This window comes from Macaca fascicularis, chromosome 11, assembly GCF_037993035.2.
Source record: "Macaca fascicularis isolate 582-1 chromosome 11, T2T-MFA8v1.1".
NCBI lineage: Eukaryota > Metazoa > Chordata > Mammalia > Primates > Cercopithecidae > Macaca > Macaca fascicularis.
In genome coordinates, this window is record NC_088385.1 from 106,638,865 (window position 1) to 106,654,980 (window position 16,116).

The 16,116-nt window shown below is 37.5% G+C and overlaps 1 protein-coding gene across 11 annotated transcripts in view; it reads right to left on the reverse strand.

Moving 5' to 3' along the window:
• Positions 1-16,116, reverse strand: part of ANKS1B (ankyrin repeat and sterile alpha motif domain containing 1B) — a 1,288,070-nt gene that overhangs the window by 910,752 nt on the left and 361,202 nt on the right. The window lies entirely within an intron of this gene.

Consider the following 16,116-nt stretch of genomic DNA (forward strand, 5'->3'; position numbering starts at 1 on the left):
AAAAAAATTTGAACAACTTTTCCTGTGGAAAAAATGTACTAAGTGACTTGGAATATAATACTACTAGGAGGTATTCTACTAGTACTACTTACACTACTGGGTAACACTTATTGAGCATTTGCTGCGAGCTCAACACTATTATAAACACTTAATATAAATAGTATATGCCATTATTCCTCACTACACCTCTAGGATGTAAGTGCTGTTACTATCCTCACTTTACAAATGGTGAAATTAAGACTCAAACCAATTAATTTCTGAGGTCACACAGCTTATATTTGTTAAAGCTGGGACTGTATAGAAGATGCTTTCATTCCTGGAGATATTAAAATAAGAGAGTGGATAACTTATTAAAAAGGTAAAATGGTATACCTTTTTAAGGGGAGCAAAATATAAATAACTATCATTTATTGAGAGCCTCATATGGTTCTGGCATTATGCTATATGCTTTAAAAACATTCTCTAATTTTTATACCAATCCTTCACGGTAGGTATAAGTTCCCTCTTTTACAGGCAATGAAAAAATAATAGGTTATATCACTGACAAAAGGTACATACGTTGTAAGTTGCAAAACTAAGGTTAAAATTTAGATCTACCTGTCTTGTTCTATAATACATGCTAAATTCCATTTTTTAAAAAATCCTAGGTGTATTTTTCTAATTCATGAAACTGAACTGCACCTACAAATGAAAGCAACAGATGTTCAGCAGCTGAACAATGAAATATCAGATAGGACAAGAAATGAAAATATAACCTACACAACTAAAATAGCAGAGAAAAATACAGAAATATGAAGCATACTTTTAAATGTAAATACAGAATTTGTTCCTAATGGTAGCTAGGATTCCAATCAGAATAAGCTACAATAGAAATTGCTGAAGACACTAAAATAATTTGAAACCTCATTAATCCATTCTCTAATAAAAGCATTGATGCATTCACACTTATCAGATATCTCTGTTGTAATCAGTTATCCCTGTTTCCATGGGAGAAGGAGACTGGTCAACCCATTTCCATATTTTTGCTGAAGAAACATCTAAAGATGTGAACAATACCCTTCTCTTAGATATGATTGAATAATAAAGAAAAAGAAAAAGAAGGGACTCTGGGCTTTAGGACCAAAGAGACCTGAGGTGAAATATTCACCTCTGCTACTTTATAACTGTGTCACCACAACAAGCTAATTGACTTCTCTGCAACTGAGTTTTCTCACTTAAAAGGATGTTTATGAGAGATGCTGTAGAACAGCATCAGGCATGCCCTCTTAAAACACATCTAAGGGAATTATTATTCTTTCAGTTGTAATCACTTTTCTCAAGGAAGATCTTTAAGAGAAAATATTTTCTCACTTATTCCCTTTCCCAGTGGGGAGTAACAGGAGCCAGACTCACCGTGTGATGCCCTGCGTTGCCTTGGGACTCTACAGCATGTCCTTACCAGCAAAAAGGCTCTCACCAGCTCTGGCCCCTTGACCTTTGATACGGTTTGGCTGTGCCTCCACCCAAATCTCATCTTGAATTGTAGCTCCCATAATTCCCATGTGTCATGGGAGGGACCCACTGGGAGGTAATTGAATCATGGGAGCTGGTCTTTCCCATGCTGTTCTCATGATAGTGAATAAGTCTCAAGAGATCTGATGGTTTTATAAAGGGGAGTTCCCCTGTACATGCTCTTTTGCCTCATGTCTCACGCAAGACATGACTTTGCTCCTCATTCGCCCTTCACCTTGATTGTGAAGCCTCCCCAGCCATGTGGAACTGTGAGTCAATTAAACCTCTTTCCTTTATAAATTACCCAGTCTCGGGTATGTCTTTATTAGCAGCACGAGAACAGACTTATCCAACCTTGGACTTCTCAGCCTCCAGAACCATAAAATACAAATTTATTTTCTTCATAAGTTCCCCAGTTTCAAGTATTCTGTTATAGGTAACAGAAAATGAACTAATACAGAAAATTGTTCCCGAGAAGTGGAGTGTTGCTGATAATGAATAACTAAAATTGTGGAAGCAGCTTAGGAACTAGGTAACGGGCAGAAGCTGGAAGAATTTGGAGGAGCAGGCTAGAAAAAGCCTAGATTCTGGTGAGGGCTTAGAAGACAAGACAACTAGGGAAAGTTTGGAACTCCTTAGAGATTGGTTAAGTACTCATGACCAGAGTGCTGATAGAAATATGCACAGTAAAGGCCATTTTGATGAAGTTTCAAATGTAACCGAGGAACAAGGGATTGGAAACCAGAGCAAAGGTCATTCTTGTCATAAATGGGCAAAGAACTTGGCTGAACTATGTTCATGCTGAGGGCTTTGGGGAAGGCAGAACTCAACAGTGATGAACTAGAGTATGTGGCAGAAGAAATTTCTAAGCAAAACATAAAAGGAGCTGCATGGTTACTTTTGGCTGCTTACACTGAGAATTGAAAGCAAATAATAATTTAAAGAAAGAATGTATAATCAAGAGAGAAGGAAAATGGAAAGATTTGGAAAACGCTCAGCCTAACCATACAAAGAATGAAAAAATGTGTTCAGGAGAGGAAACCAAGAGTGTAGCCCAGTGACCACTTGCAAAAGAGGTTACTACACACAGAAGGGAGCCAGGGGCTATTCCTCAAGAAAATGAAAGAAAGACCCTGAAGGCATTTCAGAAATCTTCAAGGCTCTCCCATCACAGGCTCAAAGGCTGAGGAGAGTAGAGTGGTTTCACGGAACAGGCCTGGGGTGCATTCCACAGTTTCATTGCCCAGGGCCAACTTGTGACTTTGCTCCCCACACCCCTGCTCGGTGCTCCATGGATGCCCCAGGCATGGCTCAAGTGGCCCCAGGTGCAGATCATGTCACAGTTCCTGATGGTGTAAGTCATAAACTGTAGCAACATCCATATAATGCTAATTCTGTAGGCTTGCAGAAAACAAGAGCTGTGGAGGCTTGGCAGCCTCCACCCAGATTTCAAAGAATGTCATCAAAAGCCTGGGGGCTCAGGCAGAGACTTGTTACAGGAAAGGAGTGAGCACAGAGAGCCCCCACTAGAGCAAGAAAAAGGGGAAATGTGGGGTCGGAGCTGCTGCAGAGAATCCCCGCTGCATAGGGCAGTGCCTAATGGAGCCATAGGAGCAAAACCACCACCAAAATGCCAGAACTAAATAGCTGCCAGCATACAATCCCAGTCGGGGAGAGCTGAAGCATGGCTAAATCCAGGAGGGCTTTTCAAGGCCTTGGGGACTTAACACTCACATCGGTTTTTGCAGAATGCTAGTCATGGAGTTAGAGGAGATTATTCCTCACCCTTAAGAGTTAATGTCCGCCCTCTTGGGTTTCAGACTTTTTTGGAGCCTGTTACTCCTTTCTTTTGGCCTGTGTCTTCCTTTTCTAACGGAAATGTCTACCATATGCCTGTATAACACCACTGTATCTTGCATGTAGATAGCTTATTCTGATATCATAAGACTATGAATTTTGGACATTTGGGTTGGTGCTGGAACAAGTTAAGAATTTGGGGCTACGATGTGGAAGAAATGGATTTTTATGTGAGAAGGACATGAGTTTTGGAGGGCCAGAAGCAAAATACTATGGTTTGAATATTTTCCCATTTCAAAACTCGTGTTGAAATTTAATCTCCAATGTGGCAGTATTGAGAGAAGAGGCATTTAAGAGGTGTTGGATCATGAGAGCAGAGCCCTCATGAATGGATTAATACATTCATCAATTAATAGATGAATTAGTTAATGGATTAATGGGCTATCATGGGAGTGGGACTGATGGCTTTATAAGAAGAGGAAGAGAGACCTGAGAGAGCACATTTAGCCCCCTCACCATGTGATGCCCTGCACCACCTTAGGTCTCTACAGAGTTCTTGGAAGGCTCTCGCCAGATGCAGCCCCTTGACCTTGGACTTCTCAGCCTCAGAACGATAAAATATATATTACTTTTCTTTACAAATTACCCAGTTTCAAGTATTCTGATATAAGCAACAGAAAATAGGCTGATATATCTACTTAACAGCATAAAAAGAGACTTGGAAACAGAAATTTATACCATGTCCCTGAGTAAAATATTAAATGTTGTAAAATGCTAATTTTATCCTAAATAATCTCTAAATTTGCTATTCTTCCAATCAAAATCTCAACAGGTAAAATTTAGAACTGTAAAACTCTTAGAAGAAAACAGAAAAGATTCATGACATCGGATTTGGCAATGATTGCTGGGTTATAATAACACTAAAAGCACAGGCAACAAAAGTAAAAATTAGATAAATTGGACTACATCAATCTTTAAAACTTCTGTGCATCAAGGGGACACATCAACAGAGTAAAAAGGCAATCTATGAAATTGGAGAAAATACTTTTAAATCACATATATAGAATGATTAATAGCCGGAATATATAAGAAACTCGTACAACTCAACAAAATAACTCAGTTAAAAAAGACTTGAAGAGACACTTTTCCAGAGAAGATATACAAATGGTCAACAAGCACATGAAAATATGCCCAACATCACTAATCATTAGGGAAATGCAAATCAAAATCACAATGAGATGTTACTTCACAACCATCAAGATGGCTACTATCAAAAAAGCTAATTAAGTGTTGGCTATGATGTGAAGAAATTGGAATCCTTGTGTATCATTGGTGCAAATTTAAAATGATGCAGCCACTGTGGAAAACAGCACTGAAGTTCCTCTTAAAATTAGAAATAGAATTACCATAAAATCCAGAAATTTTACTGCATGGTGTGCATCCAAAAGAATTAAAAGCAGAATCAAAGAGATATTTCCAAATCCATATTATAGAAGCATTTTTCACAACAGCCAAAAGGTGGAGGCAACGTAAGTGTCCATTGACAAATGAATGGATCAACAAAATATGGTAATACACACATGGAATATTATTCAGCCTTAAAAAGAAAAATCATGTCGTATGCTACAACATAGATGAATCTTGAGAACATTATGCTAAGTGAAATAAGCCAGTCACAAAAAGATAAATATTGTATGATTCCACTTATTTGAGGTACCTAGAGTAGTCAAATTCACAGAAATAACAAGTAGAATGGTGGTTGCCATTGAGAGATAGGGGGAGGAATAAATAGAAAGTTTTGTTTAATGGGTACAGAGTTTCAGATTTCCATAATAAAAAAGCTTTGAGATTGATTAGATAATAACATGAATGCACTTATCACTATTGAACTGTAGACTTTAAAAATGGTTAATATGGAAAATTCTATGTTATGTGTATCTTCACAATTTTTTTAAAGTTCAATAGGGTAATTATGCAAATGTAACATTTAAAATCAATAGAGGAAGATGGATTATTCAATAAATGATGCTAGGACAACTGATCATTAATTTGGGGGTAGGAAGGAACCATAGATAAATTATAAATCTGAAAATAAATAAAATTATATGAAGAAAATAAGGTAAAATATTTTATAATTGTGGGGCTGGTCAAAGTCAGACTAAGCAAGATACAAAATCCAGAAGCCTTAAGTAAATACACAGATAGAACACTTCATAAAAATTAAAACTTTTACACCATAAAAAAAATAAATACCAAGAAACAGGCTGGAAAAATACTTTTAAAATATTTTTAACAGACGAAGTCTGTTAAATATATTTGGTCTAGAATATACAGTCTAGAATATAGAATTCTGTTTGGTCTAGAACATACAGTCAATTCTTGCTTTCACAGTAATTTTATTCAATAAAGCCACCATGAACACCAAATAAGTAAATACTAAATCATTGCTCCTAAGAGAATGAAGGTTTAGATTCCTGGAGCCTCTGGTCACAATATTTTTATCAACTGAGCAATACAAAATCTTGTTTTGAATATGCTTCTGTTTAAAGACAACTTATTTAACATATGTTTTTGATTTATTAACATTGAACTCACAGCCATGAGTTCCACACTATAACTCATGTCTCAGTGAAGCTTATCTGACACACAGATTTTCTCCATAAGGTACATCACTAGTGTTTCCTATGCCTCTAGAAACACTAGAAAGTACTTCAGCACTACACTGGAGGCCATTTTAAACAGTGAAATGCCCAAGGAAAACCATAAAAATTTTAAAAACAAAAGTGGCATTAAATATAATATGAAAAGGACACTTGTTTCTTGTTTACAATATGGGAACTGAAACAAGAAGGCAGAGTATTGTCTTGTTCAACCTCAACTGGGACTCGACTGGGAACATGTGCAATTTTTCACTGCTCTGTGCATGTCCATGAATGAGAAGAACCATGAAAATAACCATTTATGATCACAAATTTTAGCAAATAAGTGAATTTTCAAATATGGCATCCACTAGTAATAAGATTTAATGTTTTAAAATACACTTCAAAATCAATTATTTGAAAAATATAAGAAGTAAAAGTAATTTGATTCACATGAGAAAAAAATACAATTGTCTCAAACATCTAAAGGGAAACAAAAGTTCTCTCTCACTAATATTCAGGAAAATCTGACTTCAGTCAACAGTGATGATGATGGCTGGGCATGGTGGCTCACATCTGTAATCCCAGCACTTTGGGAGGCCGAGGCGGGTGGATAGTTTGAGGTCAGGGGTTCAAGATCAGCCTGACCAACATAGTGAAACTCTGTCTCTACTAAAAATACAAAAAAGAAAATTAGCTGGGCATGTTGGTGCATGCCTGCAGTCCTAGCTACTCGGGAGGCTGAGGCAGGAGAATCGCTTTAACCTGGGAGGTGGAGTTTGCTGAGATCGTGCCACTGCACTCCAGCTTGGGCAGCCAAGTGAGACTCCATCTCAAAAAAATAGTAATAATAATAATTGATACCTCTGATATGGTTTGGCTGTGTCCCTACCCAAATCTCATATTGGATTGTAGCTCCCATAATCCCCATGTGTGATGGTTAATACTGAATGACAACTTGATTGGATTGAAGGATGCAAAGTGTTGCTCCTGGGTGTGTCTGCGAGGGTGTTGCCAAAGGAGATTAACACTGGAGTCAGTGAGCTGGGAAAGGCAGACCCACGCTTAATCTGGGTAGGCACAATCTAATCAGCTGCCAGTGTGGCTAGGATAAAAGCAGATAGAAGAACGTGAAAAGAATACACTGGCTTAGCCTCCCAGCCTACATTTTTCTTTCATGCTGGATGCTTCCCGCCCTCAAACATCAGACTTCAAGTTCTTCAGCTTTGGGACTCAGAGTGGATTCCTTGCTCCTCAGCTTGCAGATGGCCTATTGTGGGACCTTGTGATCAAGTGAGTGTAACACTCCTTAATAAGCTCCCCTTTCTATAAATATATATATATTTATAGATATATGTATATATTTATAGATATATGTGTAGATATATATCTACACATATATCTATAAATGTATATATATTTATATATATGAATGAGAAGAACCATGAAAACAACCATTTATGATCACAAATTTTAGCAAATAAGTGAATTTCCAAATATGGCATACACTAGTAATAAGATTTAATGTTTTAAAATATACTTCAAAATCAATTACTTAAAAAATATGAGAAGTAAAAATAATTTGATTCACATGAGAAAAAAATACAATTACCTCAAACATCTAAATATATATATACATACACACACACACACACACACACACACACACACACACACACACACACAGAAAGAGAGAAAGAGAGATCCTGTTGGTTCTGTCCCTCTAGAGAACCCTAATACACCATGTGTCATGGGAGGGACCTGGTGGGAGGTAATTAAATCTTGGGGGTGATTACCCCCATCCTGCTTTTCTCATGATAGTTAGTGAGTTCTCATGAGATCTGATGGTTTATAAGGGTATTTTTCCCCCTTTGCATGGTACTTCTTTCTCCTGCTGCCATGTGAAGAAAGACTTTATTTGTTTCCCCTTCTGCCATGAACTAATATAGTAAATTGGTACTGCAGAGAGTAGGGGACTGCTATGAAGATACGTGAAAATGTGAAAGTGACTTTGGAACTGGGTAACAGGCAGAGGTTGGAACAGTTTGGAGGACTCAGAAGAAGACAGGAAAATGTGGGAAAGTTTGGAACTTCCTAGAGACTTGGAGGGCTCAGAAGACAGGAAGATATGGGAAAGTTTGGAGCTTCCTAGAGACTTGTTGAATGGCTTTGGCCAAAATGTTGATAGTGATATGGACAATGAAGTCCAGGCTGAAGTGTTCTCAGATGGAGATGAGGAACTTTTTGGGAACTGGAATAAAGGTGATTCTTGCTATGCTTTAGCAAAGAGATTGGTAGCATTTTGCTCCTGCCCTAGAGATCTGTGGAACTTTGAATGTCAGAGAGATGATTTAGGGCATCTAGTGGAAGAAATTTCTAAGCAGTAAAGCATTCAAGAGGAAGGAGAGCATAAAAGTTTGGAAAATTTGCAGCCTGACAATGTGGTAGAAGAGAAAAACCCATTTTCTGGGGAGAAATTCAAGTGACTGCAGAACTTTGCATAAGTAATGAGGAACCAAATGTTAATCACCAAGACAAAGGGGAAAATGTCTTCAGGGCATGTCAGAGACATTCACAGCGGCTCCTCCAATCACAGGTCCTGAGGCCTAGGAGGGAAAATACAGTTTCCTGAGCTGGGTCCAGGGTCCCTCTGCTGTATGCTGCCTCACAACTTGGCACCCTGCATCCCAGCCACTCCAGCCCTGGCTAAAATGTGTCAAGGTACAGCTTGGACCATGTCTTCAGAGGCTGCAAGCCCCAAGCCTTGGTAGCTTCCATGTGGTGTTGGTCCTGCAGGTCCAACAGAAGACAAGAATTGAGGTTTGGGAACCTTCGCCTAGATTCCAGAGGATGTATGGAAAATGCCTGGATGTCCAGGCAGAAGTTTGCTGCAGGGGTAGAGTCCTCATGGAGAACCTCTGATAGGGCAGTGTGAAAGGGAAATGTGGGGTTGGAGCTCCCAAACAGAGTCACCACTGGGACACTACCTAGTGGAGATTGTTTTAGAACTTTAAGGTTTAATGACTACCCTATTGTATTTCAGACTTGCATGGGGCCTGTAGCCCCTTTGTTTTGGACAATGTCTCCCTTTTGAAACCAGGTGTATTTACCCAGTATCTGTATCCCCATTGTATATAGGAAGTAACTAACTTGCTTTTGATTTTACAGGCTCATAAGCAGAAGAAACTTGCCTTGTCTCAGGTAACACTTTGGACTATGGACTTTTGAGTAAATCCTGAAATGAGTTAAGACTTTGGGGGAATGCTGGGAAGGCAAAATTGACTTGAAATGTGAGAACATGAGATTTGGGAGGTACCAGGGATGGAATGATATGGTTTGCTTGTGTCCCCACCAAAATCTCATCATGGATTTTAGTTCCCACAATCCCCACATGTCATGAGAGGGACCCAGCTGGAGACAATTGGATCATGGTGGCAGTTACCCCCTTTCTGCTGTTCTCATAATAGTGAATAAGTTCTCACAAGATCTGATGGTTTTAAAGGGAGCATTTCCCCCTTTGCTCGGCACTTCTTTCTCCTGCCACCATATGAAGGATGTGTTTACTTCCCTTCAATTATGACTGTAAGTTTCCTGAGGCCTCCCCAGCCCAGCGGAACTGTGAGTCAATTGAACCTCTTTCCTTTATAAATTATCCAGTCTCGGGCAGTTCTTAATAGCAGAGTGAGAACTTACTAGAACAACCTCTTAATAAAAATGGTCAGATAGGCCGGGCATGGTGGCTCACATCTGTAATCCCAGCACTTTGGTAAGCTAAGGTGGGCAGACCACCTAAGGTCAGCAGTTCAAGACCATCCTGGCCAACACAGTGAAACCCCATCTCTACTGAAAATACAAAAATTAGCTAGGAGTGGTGGTGAGTACCTGTCATCCCAGCTACTCGGGAGGCCAAAGCAGGAGAATCACTTGAACCCAGGAGGCAGAGGTTGCAGTGAGCCAAGATTGTGCCACTGCACTCCAGTCTGGGCGACAGAGCAAAACTCCATCTCAAAATAAAAAAATTAATTAATTAAAATAAGTCAGACAAAAACGATCATACAAACAATTAATTCCATACTGTCTTCAGCTGTCCCTACTTTATCCTCCCTGTAGAGCAACTGTGATGATTCAAGACAAGTGAATCAAAAATACCTAAAATGATGTTGCTATGGTTTGAGTGTCTCCCTGCAAAACTCATGTTGAAATTTGACTGCTATTTTAATAATATTAAAAGAGGAGACTATTAAAAGATAATTAGACCATGAGGACTTTGCCTTCATGAATGGATAAATGTCATTACTAATGGAGTGTGTTTGCTATGAAAGGATAAGTTCAACCATCTCTCATTCTCTTGCCCTCTCTTACCCTCTGCCTTGGGATGATGTAGGAAGAAAGCCCTCGCCAGATGCCAGCACCTTGATATCAGACTTTCCAGTCTCCAGAAATGTGAGAAGTAAATTTCTTTTCTTTATAAATTACCCAGTCTGTAGTATTCTGTTACAGCAGCACAAAATGGACTAAGACAGGTATGGATTGAAATGAAAAATGAATGAATGAATAGGTAGGTAGATGGATGGATGAATGGATCAATGGATAAATGGATCAATGGATAAATTGATTGAATGAGTAATGAATGGACAGATGCAAGCAATAACTTGGAAACTATTCTACAGAAACTCATGGTGTCATAATGAGTCATTATGACTTTTTACAACTTATGGCATTTATTTTTTCAGAATTTATAAAATCTTTATTAGAAAAATTAGATCTGCTTGTCATAAATAATTCAATGTTTAAGTATATAAAGCAGGAAGTTAAAGTCTCCCATGAATCTTAAGCCTTAGAAATAACCACTATAGCAGCATAATATACATACTTTCAGATTTTCTGAGCACATACAAATTAACATTGCATATATTAGAATGCACTTACTATATGAGGTTGGTTTATACTATACATACTGCTGTTTAACCTGCCAATCCTACCAAAACTGACAGAGTGATGTCTCTGGAGGCCACAGACAAAACAATAAAAAAATTGCATTTGTATAGTAAACAATTTATAGAGAATCTTGCATTTATATTGAAAGAGCTTCATAACAATCCTACAAACAAACGGGAACTAGACTCTGCATTTTAAAGAAGAAAAAGCAGAGGGTGAGTTACTTGCCCAAGATTTTACGACCAACAAGTAACAATCAGGGCAATTAGTTTAACTAAATTATAAGGTTTCTCAGAGCAGAAACCACACATAATTCCAATTTTGTATCATTTACAGTACCTGGCACAAAATTATAAATAGGTATGAGGAGGGTGTGATGTTTATATTGCTCACTGTTCTATGCCATACATATAACAAACGCTCAATAAACATCTGTGAAACAAATGGATGGAAAGATGTATAAAAGAATAGGAAATGGGAAGAGATTCTAAATGAACTAAGATGCTTATCAAACCATCATTTTTTTTTTAAATTTGGCCAATAAATAACAAATATGTTTAGCAGCTCACCCACTCTGTAAGCATAATACAACATGATAACCAATATCATTGATATCAATATCAAAATGATATCAATTGAATATACTCTAGATAAGAGTGACATAAGCAATTACTGATTTCCTCTTTAACAGTGAAATGCCATAGTAAAAAATATTGAACAGTAGACACTATACACCCTTATTGTTACTATGAGAAGTTATTCCCTGTTTATTTTCTAAAATTTTATATCAAATATTCACATGGAATTTGGCTCAAACACAATAGATATGGAAACTATAAAAGTATAAATAGTCCACAGGGACTATGGGAAAGTATAAATAGTCCATAGAATTATTGTGAAATATAAGCGAGACAGGGAATGTCAAGTGCTTATCACTGCACTTAGAATGTGGTAGGTACTCAATAAGTGTTAGATATGTTACTAACATCAGTATTAACGTCATCATTGTTAACATCATTATCATAAGGCTTTCCTAAAATGATTTAAAAATTGAGGCTTTCCAAAGGCAAAATTATAGTTCGTTTATTTTAAAAGTTATAAAAATAACTGCACAAAATGATAAAAATCTAGATCACAGAAATGCTTGAAGGAAAGTTGAAATGCATTTTTCTGTAAGTAAATGTATGTCCCATCTTCTGCCTAGATGCAGACAACAGGCATATTATCCTAGAATGAATATATGAGAGATGAAATGTCTACTGACCTAATTTCTGTAGCTATTGTATCCGTTTCTTATAGCCACCGTAACAAACCTCCACAAACTTAGTATTATAGCTTAAAATAACAAAATATATTTTCTGACAGTTATTTGGATAAAAAGTTTAAAAGACATTTCACAGGGCTAAAATTAAGGTGTTAGCAGGGCTGGTTACTTCTGGAGGCTCTAAAAGAGAATCTAGGCCCGGCATGGTGGCTCACGTCTGTAATTCCAGCACTTTGGTAGGCTGAGGCAGGTGAATCACCTGAGGTGAGGAGTTCAAGACAAGACAGGCCAACATGGTGAAACCCCATCTCTATTAAAAACATAAAAAATTAGATGGGCATGGTGGTGCAGGCCTGTAATCCCAACTACTCAGGAGGCTGAGGTAGGAGAATTGCTTGAATCCAGGAGGTGGAGGTTGCAGTGAGCCGAGATGGCATCACAGCACTCCAGCTTGGGTAACAGAGCAAGACAACATCTCAAATAAGTAAATATATAAATAAATAAAAATAGAATAGAATCTGTTCCCTGCCTTTTTCAACTTCAAGGGGCCACCTGCATTCCTTGGCTCATAGCCTCTTCTTCCACCTTCAAAGCTAGCATGTAACATCTTCAAATCTCTGCTTTCCTCATCATATCACACTATAAGTACCTTCATAATTACACTGGGCATGCATTGATAATCCAGGATAATCTCCCATAAAATCCTTTAGTTAACAATATATGTCCCTTTTGTCACATACAGAGACATACTCACAGGCTCTAGATATTAGAATTTGGACATTTGGGGAGAAGCATTATGCTGTCTTATCACAGTTCATCCTCTGGACACCAAATAATCACATTCTTCCACATGTAAAATCCATTCATGCCATCTCAACATCCCATAAATCTTAACCCATTACACAACATCAACTTAAAACTCAAAATCTCAAAAATTCAAAAGTCCCAAATCTCCTCATATAAATCAAGTATGAGTCAGACGCATCTGTGAATCTGTGAAACTGGAATAAAAAGTTATTTGCTCCTAAAATTCAATGATATGACAAGTGTAGGGGAACAGTTATAGATATCCCCAACCAAAGAGAGAGAAATGAAAAATAAAAAGTGAGTCAACAATCCGAAGCAATTCAGAATTGCAATTGGGTAAACTCCATTAGGTTTCAAGCCCTGGGAATAATGCTTTGTAGTTCTCAGCCCCACCCTCTGAGTCCTCCTTCCTATTCCATAAAGGTTAACTTATGTTTGCAAACTCAGTAGTTTCATAAGCCTATTTCCTGCCTGCAGAATTTCCGGAATCCAACAGCCTTCTTCCATTTTGTCTTCTGTCCCTTTAAGTCCAAGCTACCAAAGTCTCTGCTAATAAACCATTCGTGAAAACACACTGTGGGTCTCCCAGGTATGTCACAAGAACTTCCTGGATAATCCCAACTCTGAATCTCATCTCAGCATAATTCATCTCATCATAATTCAGATTTGCTTAATCTCTTCAAAGAGCCCTCTGTGTGGTTGAATAATCTCAGTTTTTGATCCTCCTGAGGCACTAGAAACAAGTTATCTAGCCATGTTTTCAGCTTTCTCTCTAAGTACACTCCTTGACAGTGAATCTACACATTTCAGTGTTTTTGCAATCTGGATAGATTGAAAATGTTCCAACCATCAAGTCCTGGTTTCTTTTTGCTTAAACGTTCTTCCCGCAATTTATCTCTTTCCTCCTCTCACATTTCAGTATAGGTAACAAGAGGAAACCAGGCCACACCTCCAACACTTTATCTAGAAATCTACTCAGCCAAATATCCAAGCTCATTACCTACTAGATCTGCTTTGCACATAACCATAGAACATAATTCCTCTAGACTATCTGCTATTATATAACAAGTATGTCCTTTCCTCCGGTTTTCAATAACATGTTTCTCATTTATTTCTGAGTCCTTACCAGAAGCAACTTTAACATTCATATGTTTATTAACATTCTCTCTACAATGATTTAGGTATTCTCTAAGATCGTACAAGTTCTCTCTACCATTTCCCCCACTTTCTTCTGAACCCTTACAGTAGTGACTTTAACATTCATGTTTGTATAAACATTATGTTTATGACAATTAGGTAATCTCTAAGACAATACAGGTTTTCTCTACTACATCACTTCTTTCTGAGCCCTTACTAGCAGAATCTTTAACATCCATATTTCTGTTCAAGGCAATCTAAGCTTTTTATATCACGCTCCTCAAAATTCTTCTAGCTTCTACCCAATGCCCAATTCCAAAGCCATTTCTGTATTTTTATGCATCTGTTACAGTAGCACTCCACTTCCAGGTACCAAAATGTGGAATAGTTTCCTAGGGCTACCATTACAAATTACCATAAACTTAGTTGCTTATAACAACACAAATTTATTCTCTCGTAGTTCTCAAGGTCAAAGTCTAAAATGATTCTCTCTGGGCTAAAGTTAAGGTGTTGTAGGGCTATCTCCTTCTGGAGGCTCAAGGGGAAAATTCACTTCCTGTTTTTTCAGCTTCCAGAGGCCTCTTGCATTCCTTTGGTCCATGGCTGCATCACTCTGACCTCTACTTCTACCATCACATATCTTCTGACTCTGACCCTCCTGCTTTTCTCTTACAAAAACCACTGTGATTACAACGGCTCCACCATGTAATCCAGATAACACCCACAATTCAAGATCCTAAACTGAAGCACATCTGCAAAGTTCCTCTGCCACATAAGGAAATATATTCACAGGTTGTGGAGATTAGAATGTAAATATCTTTCAGGGGAATTATTCTGTATACCACAGCCATGTTCATTATTAACTGATTTCTGTTTAAAATATTTGACCCATACTTTCAATTGCATAGTTATAAGTACTAACCCCACTGATTGCCTATCTTACTGAACTAATATCTTGCCATTTCCACATTTCAAATGTTGGTTCTTTTAAAAATTTTGGGAAGAAAAAATTTAGAAAGAGAATAAAACTATATATTGAATTAAACAATTCCCAGAGCAGTTATATGAATAATATCTCAATTCATTATTACGGTTCAGAGTATTTCCAAAGTATGTAGTAGTTTTATTGTAGGGGGAGAGGGAAAGAGCTAAAGCCCTATCATAAGACCATAACTATTCTGATGTTGAAAGATAGCTCAGGGGTCATCTCCATTTCAAGGCTGAGAAAAATAAGCCCCAGAGAGGTTAAATTATTAACCCAATGACACAAACTCCAATAGAGAGGAGACAGCATATAAATTTATTTTAATATCTAATGACTAACTATATAGAAATCTGATTTAACAGCAAACACATAGAAAGCTGCTGCATTTTCATTAAAGGAATTTCTTAATCTCAAGTTCAGGTAGTTTTTTATTTAGCTATCTGAGTTTTCAGGTAGTTTTTTATTTAGCTATCTGAGCTTCTCAAGTCTTGAGGCAAATGCTAAAAAGGTGGTTTTCTAAACAGCTAGAGGAATTTCAGACAAACCCCATCAAATTCATTAAAATAGATATTTGCCAGAATGCTACATAGGATGGTTATCAAGCCAAATGAAAGAGGTTCCACTGTTGTCAGTCTACTGACTGGTGTGGAAAATCCAAACGTCTATAGGCTCTACAAGTAATGTAGTTTCTGGCTTCCTTGGAGACCAGTGCTCTAATGGAACCCTAAGACAAATATCTTGTCATATATGTGTATAGCATGAAAGAGCTTTTTTAAAAATCAGTAAAAAAAAAGCACTTAAGTTAAATTTTGCTGTGTCCAATACTACCTATCCAGTTGTCCCTTACGAAAAACACCAGAACCACTTGGATACTTTTAAAATGTTAATTTACTAAATATGTATTTGGTGGCTTGATTTTTGCCAATTACAAGATAAGTAACATAGACTTGAAGTGGAAGTTAAGATATAAAGACTTTAGGAAGGCCAGTAAAAAGTGCTATTGATATGTGAATAGGCATCTCAATAAATAAAATAAAAATACTCCAAGTATCCAAAAT